At 35.8% G+C, this 19,297-nt stretch overlaps 1 protein-coding gene across 11 annotated transcripts in view; it reads right to left on the reverse strand.

The window, feature by feature from the left end:
• The window catches only part of CARPB (Carbonic anhydrase-related protein B), a 458,344-nt gene that overhangs the window by 431,238 nt on the left and 7,809 nt on the right, over window positions 1-19,297 (reverse strand). Inside the window, exon 1 of one of the 11 annotated variants that reach the window (XM_074141634.1) lies at window positions 10,549-10,807. The exons of the other annotated variants lie outside the window; for them this stretch is intronic. The gene's annotated coding sequence lies outside the window, so the exon portion shown is untranslated. Of the gene's footprint in view, window positions 1-10,548; window positions 10,808-19,297 lie in introns of those variants that run through there. 11 annotated transcript variants of the gene reach the window in all.

A 19,297-nucleotide genomic window follows, 5' to 3' on the forward strand; every position in this document is an offset into this window, starting at 1 on the left:
GCACCTTCGATTAGAACAGTTTATAAGTGGTTTCAAAATTTTCGGAGTGGCCATATGGGCACAAGTGACGCTGAACGTTCTGGACGCCCTGTTGAAGTTACTACTCCAGAAATCATTGATAAAATCCATGATATGGTGATGGATGACAGAAGAGTGAAGGTGCGTGAGATTGCTAGTGCTGTGGGCATCTCGAATGAACGGGTACATAATATTTTGCATCAACATTTGGACGTGACAAAGCTATCCGCAAGATGGGTGCCGCGATTGCTCACGCTTGACCAAGTAAAGTGTGAAGTGTTGCAAGGACGGTTTGCAGCTGTTCCAGAAGAATCCGCAGAACTTTATGCGTCGTTTCGCCACTGTGGATGAAACATGGATACATCACTACACTCCTGAGACCAAAGAACAATCTAAACAATGGGTTACCATGGGGGAATCTGCGCCAAAAAAGGCGAAGACCGTTCCTTCGGCCGAAAAGATTATGGCGACTGTCTTTTGGGATTCGCAAGGAATAATCCTCATCGACTATCTGGAAAAGGGTAAAACTATTACAGGTGCATATTATTCATCGTTATTGGACCGTTTGAAAACCGAGCTGCAAGAAAAACGCCCACGATTGGCCCACAAAAAAGTCCTTTTCCATCACGACAACGCACCAGCTCACACCTCAGCAGTTGTGGTCGCAAAATTAATGGAAATAGGGTTCCAACTCGTTTCACATCCCCCCCTATTCTCCAGACTTGGCTCCCTCGGACTACTATTTGTTCCCCAATATGAAGAAATGGCTGGCGGGAAAAAGATTTTATTCAAACGAGGAGGTGATTGCAGAAACGAATGGCTATTTTTCAGACTTGGACAAATCCTATTATTCGGAAGGGATCAACAAACTAGAGCAGCGTTGGACGAAGTGTATAAGCCTAAAAGGAGACTATGTTGAAAAATTAAAAAAAGTTTACCCCAAAAAATTAAGTAGTTTTTATTTTTGCTCGGACTTTTCAAACGACCCTCGTACTTCATTCTAAATTACCCAAAAGTCCCTATTACTGAATGGTTTAATTTATGTTAGAATTTACTAATTTTGTACTTGATTGCTCTATTTGTTCGAAGCTCAGTAGAAATATAAAATGAATAAAACAACCTTTTAAATTAGCTATCTGCATTCAGACTTTACAGTCAAAAATACCACGAAAACTTCTTAACGCTCCATTCCTAAATTTCTAACCTCACCATTCCATAATGATCTCAAAATACCTTTCGTTAAAAGATCTTGCTAAAACTCGTTTCTTAAAATTTCATTCCTTTACAGCAGCTCATCCTAACCCTCTCATAAGAAAACCTATCTTCCTCCACATTACCAAGTAATCCTCTAAGGAGAATGAAGAGTAGATGGCCTCATGATCTACTCTCATTATAAGAGCAATAAAATACTAAATATAATGGAGTAACACTAACGGGTGCCTTCACCGATCCATATTCATGTTATTGTTTTATTTTATAATCACATTTGCTCGTTGCAACAGTTGTTGCAGTTGTTGCAGTTGCGAATTCCAATAAAAGATTTTTTTTAAAAAATTTAACAGAAAATACATTTTACGTAATATTTTTTTGTCAAGGTATTTTTTAGTTATATAAATTGTTGATTTAAAGAGAAAAATTATTTAAAAAAATAATTATTATGTGAATAAAATGCGCGTACGTGATAAACCTCATTTTTGATAGATATGAATTTGTTTTTCAGGCATTCGGCGCAGACGTTTCTGAAATGGATGCTACTGTTCTAAAACTGTTGGTAAATATGCACCATCTTTTTAATTATTTTTATCTTTTTCATCAGTAGGTATTTTTCTATTTTATTCGCTCTTTTTGAAGTCTGAGAAATTAATAGACAAATGTGGATCAGTTCATACCTAATGATCTTTATTCTAGTTTATTTCTATTGATCTAATTGTACAACAATTGTATTTTACCTAATACTTAGCCAAGCTAGATATTTAATAGTTTAACTCAGTCTTTCCTAAAGTGGGCAATAACGCCCCATTGTGGGCCATTGGAGGCCTACAGGACGGCGGTAAGGTGCCCAGAGAAAATTGAGGGACGTTTAAAATTGGGGGATTTGTGTTTTATCTACTAAAATTATAAACTTTTTTTTTCTTTCTGATCGTTCATTTAGTTACAATCAACGCAGCATTTTATAGCGTTATCAGCAACAATAATAACAATAAATAACATACACATATCAGAGTGGAGAAGTTACCCAGCGGTAACACTCCAAAAAACATTCTAAATTCTACTGACTCTCTTCATCAGAGAGGAGATCGCCAGGCCACACTGTCTTTTAAGACGTCTAGAAGTCTTGGAAATGTTCTGGAAGATATGTAGATGTTGTACAAGTGGATTGAAGGCTAAGATGGTATTTTCTATTTAATTTTGGGCTACAAAAGCCAATCCCCCGCAATTGTACTCTGGATTGTGGTCCACGATTTTTGATAGCATTCCCATAGTTGTATTTGTGTGAACGTAGATTTAGTGCTGTGGCAACACTGTTAACTAGAAAGAGAAATCGTATGTTACCGAGAGCGCGGTAACTTACCGGCTGTTTTTTTGAGTAAATTCCAGTAATATTATCAAACTTGTTAAAAATTTAAATTGAAATAAAGTTGCATTTTATTGCTCTCATTAGAACAGTCTCATTTAAAATGTAAGTTCGAACTCAGAAACAGGATAAGACTCATATTGGCACGCTAGCAATTAAATCAAAGTAATGATTGCGATTGTGATTTTTAAGATGTGGTAAAGTTAACATTTTTAATGGGCGCTAGAAAATAATTGATTCTCAAAAAGTGGGGCGATAGGCGAAATAAGTTTCGAGAACCACTGGTTTAACTTAAATAGATGGAGAATATATAATATTTAAATGATTAATTAGGCTTTTCTTCTGTTGTTGGTAGCGCGATCTTGAAAGCAATCGGCATTGCAGCCAAAATCGTTTCCCGTAGATTCAAATGGCAGAGATTAATTTTTTGTTACTGCTAGTTTTATCGAAGCATTGTAGTAATTGAAATTAACCTGTCGATTGAAAGGGTCCCTTTACTGAGTCGCTCTGCACACTTGGGTAGGGTTTGTAGCTTCTCCTCGCTTAACTACCTACAGACCTGATATGCGGTGTGGCTATTAAATAACGAGACTATTGCAGTAAAACATTTTATTGTAAATTTATACATATTTAGTTATTATCACCTTCAATATACACCCCTCCCCTATCCCTACAACGCTCCATGCGAATTTACCATTGTTCGAAACAGTGCTGGAAGTCTTTTTCTGTGAGTTCCTGCATGACGCGTGCCGCTTTTTCTTTCACAGCTTCTACGGACTGAAATCGTGTTCCTTTTAATGCAGATTTGACTTTGGGGAACAGATAGAAAGTCAAATGGGGCCAGGTCAGGCGAATAAGGCTGATGGCCTAAAACTGGGATGTTGTACTTGGCTAGAAACGTCTTGACAGACAATGCAGTGTGAGCCGGCACGTTATCTTGATTGGGGAACCCATGACTTGTTGTTCCACAAATCGGGTCGTTTTTTCCCTTACTCTTTCACGGAGTTGAGCAAACACCTCACGGTAGTAATGTTGATTTAATTATAATCGATATTTTCATCCGTTTTGGACGTGGAAGGACGACCCGGGCGGTCATTATCTCCGACGTCTTCTCGGCCATCTTGGAAACGCTTGAACCACTCAAAACCTTGCGCACGTGATAAACATTCATCGCCATAAACTTCTTTTAATAAAAGATAATTAAAAGATTTTAATAAAGTAGCGGTTTTACCCAGTTTCATGTGAAATTTCACGACAATTCGTTGCTCTACTACAATGTGTAGTATCATGTTTTCGGCTAAACGAAACTAACACCTTTTTACACAAACGACGGTTCCGGTCAGACAGATATCTCTACAAACACGTGAGACGCTGCAATCGAAAGAGAAGGCTTTACGCTGCTGCACAGCTGTCGGTCGTTAGGATTTGGCGCATGCATAGTTCTTCTGTAGCAGCATCAGTCTCGTTATTTAATAGCCACACCTCGTACTCAACTACTTCTTCATTTATTTTGTCTTTCTATCATAACTTTAACGTAAGTGTGTTATACTCGTATGTCTGACACATGTTTAGCGCAATTAGATTCTGCTAAAATATTATCTCGTTTTAGATGTGTGTCAATGATTTACAAAGTCCACACGAAGTAACCATTTCAACTAACCTGGACGAAAAATCCGCAACACCTAAATTTAAATGTAATGTAAACATTTAATTTTTTAAAAAAAGTTCTATTCTTGGAAGTTAATTACTGCGGAAAAACAGTTTTACAACAGATTTGTGTTTTTTTTGTATTTTATTTGATTAACAAGTTGCGACAATGATGCTTTAAAAGAGAACATAAAGTGTTAATCAAAAAGGCACAGGATTGCCCATAAAAAAAAAATAGTAACTGTAAAAAGAAATAAGAAGTAACAGAAAGCAGATTTAAGAATAAAAAAACGCTAACTTGATTTGACATTACAGCTGTCACCGGTATTACTTCATGTAAAATTAATTAACCAAAACAAACACTTTGAATGGGATACACTTTAATGGCCGCCTTTAGTTTGTTCTTTCCTTATTTTTTTTTGTTGCGGACTCGTTTCCATGAAAATAAAACGCTTGTTAAACAGGACTTTGTCAAAAAAAAACATTTATTTTCCAAGAAAACTTTATTTATTGTTAATTTTTGAAAAAAAATATACACAACTGCAGATCTGCAGTGGTGGGAACAGATTAACTCAGTGGATTACCGCGAAAACCCTTGTGTTTATTATGATAATTAAACACAGTGTTGTTGGTTATCACTAAGGAACGGATTTTTATGTATTTAAAAATGCCAAATATTTAATTAAAATATGCATTTATTTTCGTCAATTATGTGGAAAATGTGATTTTCTTAAAATATTTTCTGGAATATTTAAGTAAAATGGACATTTTTTTTTTATGAAAATGGTTTTTTTTTTGGGGGGGGGCAAGTTATAATTATTTATACAAGAAAAGAACATTTTTACAATTTATAATAATTTATTAGGAACAAAATAATTTGTTTTTACAAGTTATAATGATTTATACAACAAAGAACATTTTTACTATTTATAAAAAGATGTGTTAAATTTTCAATTTTGAAAACTTCACTCTTCGAAATTGTTTGCAACCACATGAAATTTCAAACGTTGGAACGTAAAGTGACGACGATCTGGGCGTAAGATGGACTTGTAACGACTAAAAGATCGTTTAACATCTACAGATGTTATAGGTGCCTTGCTGAAAGAAGTTATCTCGTTGGTAGAGGTTACTTCTGTTCCACTGATAATATCAGAAATCTGGCAGATGGTCTCCCACCCTTTGTTCTTGCTCAGTACTTCTACCAGTTTTGATCTGATCAGATCTCCCTTACTCCCAGGTATTCCTTCCACCTTTTCGATGACTTTTTTTAACGTTGGACACGTTTTCTGTCAGTCGAACATTTTGGGACTCAAGTTGGGTAACGGCTTGTGCAAGAAATACGCAATTGTCAGAAATGAATGCAAGGTCGTTCCTTAAATTAGGTTTCTCGAATAAAGACTTGGCTGTATTTATCGCTACTGCTTCGTCTTCGAGATGTGAAAGGACATTCTTGATTTTATTGTAGTTTTCATAGTAATACTGAGCTGCTTCCAGCCAAGTACCCCATCTTGTCAATATTGGTTCTGGTGGAAGGCACAAGTCTGGATAGAGATCTTTTAGCATTTTAATGCGACTTGGTGCTTTTAAGAACACTTTTTTAACCGAGGAGATTAAGGAATCTACGTCACTGAACAAAGATCGGACAGTTTCTGCTATTCGATGCAAGGCATGAGCAATACACGTCACATGAATTATCTTAGGATAAAATACCTGAATAGATTGCCCAGCCTTGACCATGTTGGGGGCAGCATCAGAGAGAAACAAAAGAACTTTTTCGTTCAAAACTCCACTGGGCCATAGGATATGCATTGAGGCATCGAAGAATCGTGAAATGGTGGAATGATTGCATTTTTCGAGAACCTCACAGTTCAAAAGGAATGGCTTTGAATCCACATCAGCATCACTGTCAAGTTTTCCAATAACTGCATTGGCAATATACCTGCCCTCAACGTCAGTGGTTTCATCAATTGACACCCAAATCGGTCCATCTTTGATATGTTCTCCCTATGCCCTACAGTCTGTGCCCTACTGTCTGTGGTTCACAGTTCCTGTCAACCACCTCCCAATTATGAAAATATGCCCAAAATGAAAAATATGAAAAAATATGTACATATTTTGATTAAATATGTAGAAATATTTATTTATTTTAATCAAATATGTATAAATATGCGATAACATCCAAATATGTGGAAATATGTGAAATAAAAGTAGACTCAAACGGCTTAAAAAGTGTCAGTATGAATACTTCTAGTTGAAAAACGTCTGTAAATTGCCTAGAAAAAAATATGTAAATACATACGAATCCGTTCCCTAGTTATCACAGTACAATATTTTATTCATTTTTAGACATCATCTTAGAGTTTATTTTCTTTCCACATTTCATGATATTGTGAAGCATATTAATTTTTTAATTAATACTGAACGGGGAAAATGTTGAAGTGTTATAAAATTTATTTAAATTGAAATGAAAATGTCCCCGCCAAGATGTTGGTTTCACAAATCTTTCAAAACTGTTTCAGAGTGTGGCTATTAATACGACTTAGGCGAGGCTTTCGTTCTTGTATGATTTTTTTTCGGAAAGAAGTCGAATTTAAATCCAACCCTGGCCCTACTTGCTGCAGAATTGGCCTTGTTTTATTCCGTTAGACGGTGTCTCCAAAAAAAACATTATTTGGGATAATGAATTAAAAAAAGACCTCAAGTGGTCTCCATCTGAACAGAAAGTTTACCATTCTATTTCTGTTTTTAGAAAATCCATCTTATAAGCGGTTTTGAGACTTGAGAGTTAAGAGCGAAATTCTACGATATGCATTCGATGTAGACGGTTTTCTGGAACTATAAAGTAGTTCATCACGATTCATTTTCGGTAAAATTTAGACCTTTCTGCCAACTACTAGATAGAATATACTTTTAACGACACATCGATTTCCCAGTTTTGGCAATGGTAAACAAGTTTTATTCCAATATGAAAAATTTGACTACTTCTCAAATGAGATTAAAGAAAACGTTTTTGAACCTGATTGCATTGAACTTCGCACAATCTACATTTTTTTTTTCTTTCATTTTTTGCTAAATACCTTTCCGAAATCTTATGACAGCCTTCTGACTACGCTTTTACGCCGAATGCACGGATACCTAGACAATATGTACCAACACTCATCGTAATGAACCTCGCAGACTGTCTCTGAATGAACTTAATAGAACAAAACTGCCAGCAGGATTCATCTGGGTTTCAAATTACTATTCAGGAATATTTTTTCTCTTCTTCTAGTGGCTGACTATGAAATTAATGTTTACTTTATAGCTTAACGAGATCATGTTGCCTAAATTATTTTGTGAATATTTTCTCAGAAATAACCTTATTGAAAGTGACAGTGTTGGTTATATCCACGATTGTGTCCTATTCTAATTTTTTTTTTTAAATGAAAAAGTAATGCATTTAATTTTACTACCATTATCCCCAAAAACAATTCCTTTGGTTACGAATGAAAATGTATATCGCATTCTGAGTCAGGGCAAAAAATTAGTGACTCTAACAGAAAATGAAATCCAATTTGGTAATAATTAGAAATATTATTAAAGAATCAGAAGTCTAATATGTTCTGGAAACATTTTAATTATTTAGGCCCAGACTTGTGTATAGTTAGCGTTTAACAGTTAACATCTTCTATTTGCTTAAAATTTTCTAATTTTATTTTACCATTTTGTTCTTCCAACACAAATTAAAATATGTATAATTTTGGATTGTTTGTTTTCAGAATATAAAATTATAATCACTGTCTCCTGATAGGCAGATTTTTTTTTTTTAAATCATTTTAGTGAGTGTACTATTTTTGTATTTCATTATTTTTGTGAATATTTTCCCAATAAAGTGTGTTTTCTATCGATTTGAAAAAGTATCGAACAAAATATCGATTCAAGACGGGAAAAGAGCGTAATAAAGTACGGATAGTTTATGATTACACTAATTTTTACATCCCACAATAAAAGAAATGGCTATTTATTAATATTATTTTATAAACATTACAATAAATATTAAAGTACGTTTGACTTGTGCCATAATCCGAATTCTTTTCTCAAGATTCTTTTAGTATTCAGATAATAGAATGAAGATAAGGAAGTACGCACTATTTCGGACAATTTCAATTTTGTCCCAGTTCAAAATTTAATTTCATCTTTAAAAATATTTAATAAGAAAGTAATAAATAAGTACCTAATATTTCTAGGCAGATATTAGTACATCGTATTTTGAGAACTAATTTTAAAAATAATTCTAAAGTATTGTCGGATTATAAGGTTAAAGATCTCTTGAGTTGGTTGGAATTCTTAAGACAGTTTTAAAGACCATACATACCCAATAAATTGCCAACTGAAGGCACTATGAAATAATAATTATAAAAAAAATCATTTCTTCCATTAGAATTTGGTAAAAGAAAATCTCTGAACCATTTAACTCCATTATTAATCATTTTTTCCCCCAATATTAAAAGAATAATTAAATAAATACACTGATGGACAAAATTAACGCACCACCCTTATTTTTTTTTATTATTTCCAATTTGTGCAAATTTTGGACTTTCAAAATATTGTTGGCTGAAAAAATAAGCCATTTGTAACTACGGCCATCTGAAGAATTTAGGCCTATTCTCACCTCTGTAAAGAGAACTCACTTCCAGTTGTCTTAAGTCCAATTCACATGTTCACTTGCAAACTGAAGCCTGGTCATTTTGTTAACTGTGGTAAGGAGAGGGCCACGAGCAGGATGTCTGGCTCTAAGTTTACTTTCATTAAGTCTTCTTCTAACAGTCCTACTGGAGATGGAAACATTTCAAACTTGCCTTATGAGACTTTTTATCTCATTTCACGTTATGCTCCTGTTTCGTAAAGCCAGGTGCCGGATGTACCTATCGTCTCTCTCTCTCTGCTGTACATCTCATCTTGAATGACCTCTTGTCTCCCTAAATCGCTTTAGACAAGTGATGTACGTCCAAAACAAAAGCGGAAAATAATTTATTTAATTTTAACTAAACAAAAACTGAGTGGTGCGCTAATTTTGTCCATCAGTATATTTATTACCACAGTGTCTAAAATTTTAATATTTGTATAACAATATATTAAAAAGCTATATTGCCAACTTAGAAAACATAATAATTCGTATAATTTATCTAGATTCCCGTTATCGCTAATTACCGTCCTGGCGTAAACAAATTATACTACACATTCTAATTTTAATTTAATTTTGTTCTGTATGATAATTCAAGTTTTATAAGCTGTCAAGGTTTTTATTGTTAATTTATATTGTTTATTTCTTTCCATTTTAGTCAGTAAAAGTTATCTAAAATATCATTCAGCTGATTTTTACTTGCACTTATCTTTTAGCTTAACTGATTGGCCGACGTTTTTCGTCATTTTCAGCCTCAAGCAACTATACTGTGAAAGAGAAAGAGAAATAAAAAGTATTCTTTAAATAAAGGTGATTCTCTAAAAGGGTAATACTCCCATTGTATTTAATTAGCTTGATTTATAAGAATATAATATATTTTTGCAAACTTTATCTGTAGTTAATTCAGACATAGTGTAAGGAAAATGATATTTTATTTGCTATAATTGTTCTATAAAGTTATTAAACCAATTCTGGGTTATTAAAGTAAAATTAGTAACTCTAAAATCTGATTTATTGCAACAAAAAAGCGAACTACCCAAAATTTTATACGATCGCCCATTTTTATTTCTCTTTCTATTTTCTCTAGAAAAATGGACTAGCTACCATTTAGGTAACTCACTTCTAGATAGTTTTAACTATTTGTAAAATAAATATGCGCCCAAAGGATAATTTTAGTTTCCCAAAATGATAACTATAATATCGTAACAAAAAAAAAAAAAATTTTATAGTAACGCAAACAAATTAATAATTTGTGTAAACAAATTTGGTGTAAAATAATTTAAAATTTGAAAATATTAATTTTTTAAAATTTTAATCTAAGTGTAGACGAAAATATTTTTTGAGTATTTGAGTAAAATACTTTAAAATAAGTTAAAATTGTCTAATGAATTGTTTAAATTACACAAAATTTTAAAGAATATTTTGTAGTGTGTTTTGGGATTCATATTTCGAATAAAGCGAACATCGTCTTTCGTGTACAAAAATAAGTAAGATTTCTTTTTAAGTATATTTCTTTAATATAATAATATTTTGAAAATAAAAATAATTTCTGTAACTAGACAAAACTTAGTAAACGGAATTTTGCGAATTCAAGATGTACATACAAAAAAATTATTACAAATTGTCTTTAAAAAAATAGACGTACCTAATTATTAACGTTGTTAAAAACAATACGTGGAGCTGGTAGAGTGTTAATTATTAAAAAAAATTATGAGAGAAAATTTTTTGGACACGTGCTTGTTATATAATTCGCGTGCTGTTTAGAATTTTATAAAATAAAATTCAGTAAATACCCTCTTGGTATGAACCGAACGGAGTCTGGCCCCATACTAAGCTTACGTCTATAAACCGGCTAGCTGCCTCGCTTACCACGCACATAAAAGGGAGGTTGCAACCCAACCGCCTCCAACCACGCGAATGGAGTGGGTGTTTGTGTCCCAAAGGTGGGAATCGCGACTGCGTCAAAATGCGCAGGCTCTTCTGCATTCTTCTTTGTGGTTTTTTTCTTCTTGTAGTCTGGAATTCTTTTTACTTATGCTCTTGCATTCCGTTCTTTCCCGCAGGGTATAAGTCATTTTTTTGGGAATAGCAATTACCAGCGGTAATAATTCTAATCTATTAACAAATTTACCCTGAATAATGGATAATGTTTAAAATGTAATAATTTAAAAAAATAAATAAAGTAAAATTCACTCAACTTTCTCGCAATTTGAAGACAGTTACGAGGGTCGTTTGAAAAGTCCGTGCAAAAATAAAAACTACTTAATTTTTTGGGGTAAACCTTTTTTATTTTTCAACATAGTCTCCTTTTAGGCTTATACACTTCGTCCAACGCTGCTCTAGTTTGTTGATCCCTTCCAAATAATAGGATTTGTCCAAGTCTGAAAAAAAGCCATTCGTTTCTGCAATCACCTCCTCGTTTGAATAAAATCTTTTTCCCGCCAGCCATTTCTTCATATTGGGGAACAAATAGTAGTCCGAGGGAGCCAAGTCTGGAGAATAGGGGGGATGTGAAACGAGTTGGAACCCTATTTCCATTAATTTTGCGACCACAACTGCTGAGGTGTGAGCTGGTGCGTTGTCGTGATGGAAAAGGACTTTTTTGTGGGCCAATCGTGGGCGTTTTTCTTGCAGCTCGGTTTTCAAACGGTCCAATAACGATGAATAATATGCACCTGTAATAGTTTTACCCTTTTCCAGATAGTCGATGAGGATTATTCCTTGCGAATCCCAAAAGACAGTCGCCATAATCTTTCCGGCCGAAGGAACGGTCTTCGCCTTTTTTGGCGCAGATTCCCCCTTGGTAACCCATTGTTTAGATTGTTCTTTGGTCTCAGGAGTGTAGTGATGTATCCATGTTTCATCCACAGTGACGAAACGACGCTTAAAGTCCTGCGGATTCTTCTGGAACAGCTGCAAACCGTCCTTGCAACACTACACACGATTTCGTTTTAGGTCAAGCGTGAGCAATCGCGGCACCCATCTTGCGGATAGCTTTGTCATGTCCAAATGTTGATGCAAAATATTTTGTACCCGTTCATTCGAGATGCCCACAGCACTAGCAATCTCACGTACCTTCACTCTTCTGCCATCCATCACCATATCATGGATTTTATCAATGATTTCTGGAGTAGTAACCTCAACAGAGCGTCCAGTAAGTTCAGCGTCACTTGTGCCCATATGGCCACTCCGAAAATTTTGAAACCACTTATAAACTGTTCTAATGGAAGGTGCAGAGTCACCATAATGTTTATCAAGCTTCTCTTTAGTCTCCTCAGGCGTTTTGCCTTTCATAAAGTAGTGTTTAATCAACACACGAAATTCTTTTTCGTCCATTTTTTGAAAATCACTCGACTTCCTCGATTCAAACGAATGCCAAACACAAAGAAATAGACCGATCTGGCTGAAACTTGGTGTGTGTTCTTCCAAGAGATGCTACTAACTAAACATAACCTCGATACGCGCCAGTGGTGCTACCTCTCTGACTTTGCACGGACTTTTCAAACGACCCTCGTATTAGTCTGTTTAGTAAGAGGTAATGATTTATGAGTTCTTGTATGCGGATATCAGGAGAGTCGTCCAAGAGAGTCGTCGTTCTGTATATGCGTAAGAAAGTGTAGTCTGACATAAGTTGATGGCTCGTTTAAGAATGATTGTTATCTTTTAGCATTTTTCAACATTAACTTTGATTTTCGAAGATGAAAAAATAAATGCCAATTTCAGTCATATTTTCTATGCCTTCATGAGCAGACAAGTCAGAAGACACACCAACCTTTAATGATGTAAAATATTACATCATTCCATTAGTCTATTAGCCCTGAACACCTCGTCCCTAGATCGAAAGCTCGGCACAATAAAAAATACAAAATATGACTGAAATTGGTATTTACTTTTTCATTCTATTGAAACAATGAATCAATCGGTTTTAGTTGAAGTTTACAAATGACCCGGTGAGAATGAAAGTGGCGTAAGTCCATTTTGAGCAGTTTTGTGATAAAATGAGTTTTGTGTACTGCTCTGTAATAAAATGCAGATAATAAAAATAGCTTTATTATTTTTGTTTTTATTATTATTAAATAGAATCAAATTTTTTGGTGCATATTAGAATGTAATGGGATTTTGAATTATTTTAGGAAATGCAAAATAGTTATTTATTTAACAAGTGTGGAAAGTAGTACTTTTCCTCACGCGAGGCAGGGTTTGCACGCACGAGCGAGCGAAGCGATGCGAGTGCAAGTGCAAATTGCCGAGTGTGAGGAAAATACTTTACACTAGAGTTAAATATTATATTTTTTCTGCAACCATTTATTAACTAAAAAAATTAAAAATTTCATTTTTACAGTCTACAAAAAGTAATTTATTTATTATAAACATTTATTGTTATATTACAATTATTTACATTACTTACGTATTTACATTACTTATTACATTTTCTGCTGTTTCTTTTATTGATGGAGGAGTGTTTTCTAAACAGGAATCACTAGAATCCATTTTAAATTTCTATAAGGTAACACTATAACCTTTTTAACTGTTATAATTAAAAATATCTAATTATTTATTAAAGTATTATTTTTATTTCTATATTCCTTTCAATTTTTATTTTATTCTTTAATATTCGTTTTTTAATTATTTAGTTACGTTAAATAAGCTTATTAAAGTTTTACAGAAAATATTTATGTTAATAACAAAACTTCTTATATCAAGGAAGCACAATAAAGTTTTTCCACACACTAGTGCGGAAATTGACACTAATGGGAATTTCCCCCCACTAGTGTGGGAAGTTGGGCATTACACAGCTGATTTTAATTGAGTAATGAGAACTTCCCTACATGGTTGCAGAAAAATGTGATTTACTTCATTGTCATTCTTAGTATATCTGGCGCAAGGTTAAACAAAATGGCATTTTAAAACCAATGATAAGGGTTTTATTCCATAAACCAATGCTTCAAAATGCAGAAGACTCACCACAGAGACTCATTTTACTAGCAGATCTTATTTCAACATAACCGACTACTCTATCCACAGAACTGATCACCCAGATGATGAGGGCACTGCAATAGTAATAAAAAACTGTCTTCAACACAATCTGATCCCAACTAATCCTACCAATTCTCTTCAATCAACAGTCATCTCTTTCCCAATAAACTGAACAGACGATTCAAACTTCTCTCTAGACTTCTCGACAAGCGATCTAAACTCTCACTACAGAATAAATGACTTATCTACACTATGATACTGAAACCTGCCTGGACTTACTGGAATGGAACTTTAGGGCTCAGCCAAAGCTTCTAATATCTACAAAAATCCAATCCTTCCAGTCAAAAACACTCCGTCGAATCGCAAATGCTCCTTACTATGTCCATAACTCTACCTAGCACCGAGATTTCCTTGTTCCTTATGTTTCAAAAGCTGTAAGATCCCGTTATATTAATTTCCTCACATCAATCACCTCACATCCTAGTCGACTAGTATTCCAACTTACTACTCTAACAGGAAATCCTCCCAGACGGTTGAAGCGTAGGTGGCCACGCGATCTTCTAAATGAAGTAAGAGTGCCACTGCACAATAGTGAACTCCACCTCTTTGGGAGTTTCACCAATGGGTGAATTCATCCCCTCATGCTATTCATGTACTTATCTATTATCAAGTTGTATGTATCAGCTTCACTTATTGCAGAATTATATTGCAGTTGTGGAAGTTAATAAAGTAAAAACAAAATAAAGATTCTTCTTTTTGCAGTTTATTTATATTTTGTCTACCCCTGGTATCCTTATCAGAGAACCTTTTATTCTAAAAGTCCTCAAAAGTATCCATACACTTGAAGAACATAAAATTACAGATGTACAAAGAATAATGAAATAATTAAGTTATGTTATTAGTGCTTCATACTCATACATACCCAAAAATACACACGTACGCACACGTAACATTTATTATTATTTATTTATTAATAACTGGTTTTTTTTGCGTTTATTTTTGCTACAATCAGCGCGTTGGCGCTATAAGTAACAGTGATAACAGTAACAACAATAACAGAAGAATACGAGTGGAGAAGTTACCCAGCGTTAACACTCCAAAATAGGCTATTAGTCGCTCTCTTCATTTGAGAGGAGATCACGAGGCCACTGTCTCTTAAGGCGTCTTGTCGGGTTCTCAGGAAGAGTTCTAGAAGAAAGATTTTTAGCTAGAGGATTTATATGAGATTGCAGGTTGTAGTGGAGTTTTCTGTATCTTGTTTTAGCAACTTGTGTGACAAAAGGAATGTTTAGGTCAGTGTGTATAGTCAGGTTGGAGGCATAAAAAGGAGCGTTTACAATAGTCCGAAGAATTTTAGATTGTAGAGATTGAATCCTTTGAAGATTGGAGCGTTTGGTTGATCCCCACAGCTCTATTCCATACAACCAGATGGGTTTTTAAATAGATGTATAAATTAGTCTTTTGTTGTCCAGAGAGAGTTTTGATCTGTCGTCTAAGAGTCTTTTAAGTGGTCGATAGCGTCGGTTCAGTTCTGTTCTTTTAAGTCTAGTGTGGGGGTCCCAAGAAAGCCTGCGGTCTAAGTAAAGCCCAAAGTAGCGGGCAACGTTCACTACTGGTAGAGGTGTTAGGTTATAGATGACTGGAGGAAGAGTAATGCGACGAAGAGTGAAGGTGATATTTTGAGACTTGGTTTCATTAAGTTTAATAGCCCATCTCTTGAACCACTGTTCTAAGGAGGAGAGATGTGACTGCAGATTTCTGTGAGCAAGTACAGGATCATGATTAGTGGACAGTAAGGCGGTGTCATCTGCGTATGTGAGAAGTGTAGTGTTAGTATCTTAGTGTTGGTATGTCTGAAGTGTAAATGGAGTAGAGAATAGGACCCAGAATGCTGCCCTGTGGAACTCCAGCGTCGATATGTTTAAGTGGGGAGAAAGAAGATCCTATTTGCACTCTGAAGTATCTGTCGGACAAGTAAGATTTTATGATTAAATAAAACGTGGCAGGTAAAATATTTTTAAGCTTCCACAAGAGGCCAGTGTGCCATACTCTATCGAAGGCCTGCTGAACATCAAGGAAAGCCCCTGAACAACATTCTTTCTTTTCAAGAGAGGATGCAATTATGTCCACTATTGTTGAATAGTAGAGTGGTTACGTCTAAATCCAAACTGATGATCTGGGATCACATTAGAGTTTTCGAGGATAGGAAGGATTTGTTTGAGAAGAAGTTTTTCGAAAATTTTTCCTAGTACAGGTAATAAACTAATTGGACGGTAAGACGAAGGATGTTGATGAGGTTTTTTAGGTTTTGGGATAGGACGAATTATGGAATACTTCCACAAGACGGGAAAGTAGGTTGTTCGGAGAATTGCGTTGTATATGGAAGTCAGAAATACCATGGCTTTTTTGGGAAGATTGCAGAGAATGGTTGGAGTAATGAGATCAAATCCAGGCGCTTTCTTACGTGAAAGATGATTTATGACATACTGAACCTCAGAAGGTGAAAATGGTTTGGGTGGGAGTGAGAGAGGAAGAGGTGTGTCCAGATCTTGTAGGAGAGATTTTTGGAATTGTGAGTCGATAATGTCAGAATGTGGAGTGAATGCATTTAAAAAATGAGAATAAAAGAGAGCAGCTTTATCGCCATCAGAAGTAGCCCATGATCCATCGCTACGTCGAAGTGGGGAGGGTACTGGTTTGTAGCGGAGGTTTCTTTTTGAAGCGGTCCAGAGAGATTTGTCTTCGGTAGTCAGTGATAATGTATAGTTTTCAAAACGTTCATTTTTTAAGAGCTGTAGTTCAGTCCTGAGTAGATGAGTAAGTTTGTTAAAGATTTGTGTGTCTGAGGGATAGCGGGAGCGCTGCCATACGGCTCGTGCTCGTCTCTTATCTGTGATGAGTTGTCTTATGTATAGTGGTAAATTAGTAGTGTGATTATGTTGTTTTCTGATATGTGATGCAGATTGATAAATGGAATCTTGTATTGATGTTGTGAAGTGTTGTACAGCGTTGTCTATGTCTTCACTTGTTTTAAGTACAGTTTGTAGATTTAATGAGTCCTCTAATTTAGATTGAAATTTCTTCCAGTCGACCGGGCCACATATCAGAGATGGTTTAGGAGTACTAAGAAAAGGATTTATGTTGAGAGTAATCAGTACGGGGCTATGATCTGAGGAAGGTTCAGTTAGAGTGGAGATTTCATAGTATTGAGACATCCGATAAGTGACAAAAATATCTAGGATATCAGGGAGCTTAGATAGAGATGTAGGCCAGTACGTAGGATGATTCGGTGATATTACGCTGTAATTTCGGGCGAGAAGAACATTTAGTATAGTATGGCCACGTGGATTTGTTGTGCGGCATCCCCATTGTTGGTGTTTGGCGTTGTAGTCTCCACCGGACAGAAATCTGGGACCAAGTGTTTTGAAAAATGAAACAAACTTTTGTTGAGATATGGATTTGTTTGGAGGGCAATAGACAGCTGCGAGATTAAAGTTATGAGGATGAGTGGATAAGGAGATACTGCATGATTGGAGATAGTCAGTAGATGTTGGAGGAAGGTTATGATGTGAGAGAGTACTGCGAATTAGGATTGCCGCACCACCGTGGGCTGTGTCATCGGGATGGTCAGTCCTGTATGTTTTGTAGTCAGTGATGTAAAAGTTTGATCTACTAGTAAAGTGGGTTTCAGTAAGTAAAGCTATGTCAATAAGTTTGTCGTGTAAGAATGCGTCAAGTTCGTCTCTGTGGGAGTTCAACCCATTGGCGTTCCAAAGTAGGATGGTTAAGGATTGTTGAGTTGGAGAAGTCAAGGGTTGAGACGAGGAAGTAGTTGACTAACTAAAGTGTTTAGAAGATTAACGAGTGGAGTGAGGAGGGATTCGAACCTTTGGAAAAATGAGTTGAGAACTGTCGTTATGTCGGGTTGTGTAGATGGAGGTTGAGGAGGAAGAGGTGAGTACGGAGAATAAGACCTCGTGATCTCCGAATAAGAGAGTCCTCTGGTAGCTGGTTGGTTGAAGGGCTGCTGCAATGGGTGTGATTGCTGCTGAAGGTGTGACTGCTGTTGCAATTGAGGCCGATTCTGTGGTTGCTGAGGTCGTTGGCGCGCTGTTTTCGGGAGAGCTGGGAAATCCTTGAAAGCAGACGTTTGAGGAGGCTGAGGGTGATGGCCTCTACAAGGTAGGTGACCTCGGGCAATCTCTCTTTCCCGACGAACTCTTTGTGAACTTCACAGCCTCGGAAGGCAGATGAGTGAGCTCCAGAGCATAGAGCGCATGTGGGAGGTGTATCAGGAGTTTTGCTGCAGTTTTCCCATAGATGAGGACCAGCGCATTTAACGCATCTCGGGGCTACGTGACAGTAAGCCAGCGTGTGTCCGTATTGCTGACATCTCTTGCACTGCGCTATTTCTTTAGTTTTGTAGGGTTCTTCTACCTTGATTATTGTATTGAGTAGCCCAGTGACGTTGAATATATTTTTATTGTGGGTATCTGGCTCTAAGTCAACATAAAATAGAGGCAGCGGATTTTTGTGGACAGGGTGTCGGATGTTTGTTACGTTTCTTACGTTGAACCCTATTTGTTGAAGTTCTTCTTTAATCATCTCTGGAGGAACTGTGTAGTGCAGGTGTCGCAGAACCACTCGGAATGCTTTATCTTTCTTGAGCTGATAAGTGTGATACTCAATTTTTTGGTCATTGAGATAGTGGACAACTTTCCTGTAGGCCTCAATAGTATGGGTAGTCACCAGTATATTGTCCAAACGAGACGCACGAATAATTATTGGCTCCTATTAAGTTCTTCAGATGGTCATTCAACACCACAAAATTATTGATTTTGTACACGTGTAGTGGCTTATTATCACTGGTGGATGGATCGCTAACCTCTGGCAAGACGCTAAATTTATAGTGGGTGGCAAAATCGGATCTGACGAGTTAGTGGCGGCGAAGAGACCGGAACAGTCTTCTTACTTTGTTTCTTTAGTTTTCCTTTCCCAGGAGAGAGCTTAGCCATCTCTGAAGACCGTTTTGGTTTGTTCACTGAGGAGGTAGTAGATTCGTCCCCTGAGGTAAAACCCCCCCCCATATCGGTGTCACTTAGAGCCATTGTCTAAGCTGGCCGAATATGGGATTTCTACACTTTATTTTATTGTTTATATTATTTTGTAAAAACCTGTATAATTGCCTAACCTTTCTAAAGTATCACTTCTCCCTTCACTGAGCAAATTGTTTGCAAAGATCTAGGCGAAAGATAATTATAACGAAGAATAAAGTATCTTTTTAAGTTTATTGAAAAGAAGGAAAGAGAAGAGAAGTCAGAGGAAAGAAAAGAAAAGTCATGTAAAGTTAATGGAATAAGTAAACTGGCAATAACACTAATAAACTAAATATATATATACACAGAACTAAAAAACTA

This window comes from Rhodnius prolixus, unplaced genomic scaffold (assembly GCF_049639745.1).
Source record: "Rhodnius prolixus isolate KJV_2025 unplaced genomic scaffold, Rpr scaffold_6, whole genome shotgun sequence".
NCBI lineage: Eukaryota > Metazoa > Arthropoda > Insecta > Hemiptera > Reduviidae > Rhodnius > Rhodnius prolixus.